We start from the raw sequence: 3,015 nt of genomic DNA on the forward strand, positions 1-3,015 counted from the left end.
TTCACGCAAATTCTTCTGCTAGTTGGGGTTTAGTCCAAATCTGCATCCTTTCCTTCAAGGCTCAGGGGTCCAAGATTATCTTCTGTGTCTGTATTTATTGGTTTCCCTTTTCTTTGTTGAAGAGGGTCTGTGCAATCCTTCTGCCTAGTCCGCCATCTTGCCCCGCCTCCTCACCTGGAACCACTGATGTTTTGATTAACAGCCAAATGCTTTAACTACTACACCACCAGAGTTCCTAGGCAATACATGAACATAGTTTAGAGAGGTGGACATTGAGAACTCTAACTCCTGTTCAGGTCTCTGGCCTTCTATTCCCAAATGTCACCCCAAACATAACCACTGCTGTTAGTTTTATGAGTGTCCTTGGGGTATGTGCACAAGTGCTTCCTTCTGATGGAAGGAAATTTATTTATGGAAATGTAAAGAAGTAATAATAATATATATATATTTATTTTCTTTCCTTTCATAACAGAAGCATTTTGCTTCTTTCACTTAACATTTTATCCTGATGATCTCTCCCTTGTATGCAGAGAGCTTCCTTTTTCTCCTTTACACCTACCAGGTTTTTCACTGGGTAGTCTTTGGTGGTGCAAATGTTCTTGGATGCTAACCAAAAGGTTGGAGTTTCAAGTCCACTCAGAGGCACCTCTAAAGAAAGGCCTACCAATCTGCTTCTGAAAGATCACAGCCTTGAAAATCCTATGGAATAATTCTATTCACCACACATGGGGTTGCCATGAGTTAGAATAGATTTGATGACAACTAACAACAGCAACATGTATGCAGATACGTGTGTTGTTTCCAGTCTTATACTTTGTTGTTGTGTTATTAGGTGCCATTTAGTTGGTAATGACTTATAGCAACCCTATATACAACAGAAAGGAGGTCTGGTGGCACAGTGCCAAAGACATTTGTTTGACTGCTAACCAAAAAGTTGGCAGTTCAAACCCACCAGCCACTTCATGGAATGAGGATGGGGCAATCTATTTCTGTAAAGATTTACCACCTTGGAAGCCCAACAGGGATTGCTATGAGTCGGAGTTGACTTGATGGCAATGGGTATATACAACAGAACGAAGCACTGCCCGATCCTGCACTATCCTCACAATCATTTCTGTGTTTGAGCCCATTGTTACAGCTGCTGTGCCAGTCCATCTCAGGGAGTGTGTTCCTCTTTTTCACTGCATTCTACTTTACAAGTATAATATCCTTCTCCAGGGACTGGTCCCTTCTGACAACAATACACAACAATTTGATCAATCACCTTGTACATCTGTCATTATGCAAGTGTAGCTGTAGAATTGCTGTGAGTCTGATTAGACTTGATAGCAATGGGTTTGGTTTAATTTTGGTTTTACCCACAGGCATATTTCCAGCAGTGAGATTGCTGGGGTACATGTATTTATAATTTTGATAGCTATAAAATCTCTCTTCATTGGCATTTCACCGTTTTACCCTCCCTCAGCAATGTATGACAGTTGCCATTTCCTCATGGTCTAGCCATTTGTCAATCTCTTGGACTTTTGCCAATCTGTTAAGTGAGAAATATGATCTCAATGTGGTTTTAATTTGAATTTCTTTTATTATGAGTGAGATTGCACATCTTTTCATATGATCGTATATATCGTTCTGTTTCTTCTGTTGCCGACTTTCCTATTAGATCATTGGACTTTTTTCTTCTTGATTAAAAAAAGTTCTTTATATATACAAGAAAAACAAAACAAAACAAAACAAAAATCAAACTGACTGCCATTGAGTTGATTCCAACTCATAGCAATCCTGTAGGCAGAGTAGAATTGCCCCATAGGTTTTCCGAGCCTGTAAATCTTCTTTGAAGACTACCACTAGGGCTTCTTTATATATGAGGGAGAATAACCCTTTTCTCTGATATGAGTTGCAAATTCTTTTTTTTTTTTTGCAATTGATCATTTGTCTTTTGACTTTTCTTAATAGTGTATTTTTCAACTTTGTCTTATGAAAAAGAGCAATGAAAGATCAAGGAAAGAGCTACATAATTGAGAGAAAACAGTGCAATGATCCCCTGTGTATGTATCACCTAGATCCAACCACTGAGAACTTTACTAAATTTGCCTAATCTATATGTATGTGTGTGTAGACATAGGTCCAGACATCACACTTAAGCACTTCTGCATGCACCTTCCAAAAAGGGACATTTTCTCACATTACTGCACTTAAGAAAATGAACATTAATTACCTAATATCATTTAATAGCAATCTGTTTATTTTTTCTTTACCATTTTGCCATATAGAAGCTTTTGGTTTTTATATGTTTAGGTTACCCTCTCTCCCCATTTTTTTAATGGCTAGTGAATTTTGCGGTTTAGTTAAAAGAGTTTCCAGTTCAAGGTTATAAAAGCATCTACCCTTGAATTTTTCTAGTACTTTTTTAAGGTTTCATTTTCTTACATTTAAATCTTTGATCCATTCGGAGCTTTATTCTGGCCTATTGTGTGAAGAATGAATCTAGTGTACCTTTCTCCAAAGGGCTATCTTGTTTACTAACCTCATTTATTAACAAGTCCATCTTTACTTATAGATTTAAGATGTAGCCATTTCTGATTCCATTTCTGGGCTTACTGTTCTTTCCCACTGTCTGTCTTTCAGTTTTAGTTATTGAATCTTTGGTGTATGTTTTAACATCTGATAGGAGTAGGTCCTCCTCAGTTTTCTTTTTTTTCAGGTTTTCTTGGCTCTCTTTCCTTAAATATATATATTTATTAATATATATATATTTTATATATATATTATATACAATCTTTAGAATTACTTGTCTAGTTCCAGAAAAACAGCCCTTTAAAAATTGAGATTATATTGAGATTATATTCATATTTAATGAAATTAACTTAGAGTTGACTCTTCCAGTCAAGAACATGGTGTGTCCAACCATTTTAACAATTCTTTTTATTTATTTATTTATTATTTATTGTGATTTGGGTGAAGATTTACAGAGCAAATTCACTTTCCATACAGCAGTTCACATATACTTTGTCTCAT

The sequence above is a fragment of the Orycteropus afer genome, unplaced genomic scaffold (genome assembly GCF_000298275.1).
Source record: "Orycteropus afer afer isolate SDZICR_OR568_19922 unplaced genomic scaffold, OryAfe1.0 scaffold00027, whole genome shotgun sequence".
In the NCBI taxonomy this organism is placed as follows: Eukaryota; Metazoa; Chordata; class Mammalia; order Tubulidentata; family Orycteropodidae; genus Orycteropus; species Orycteropus afer.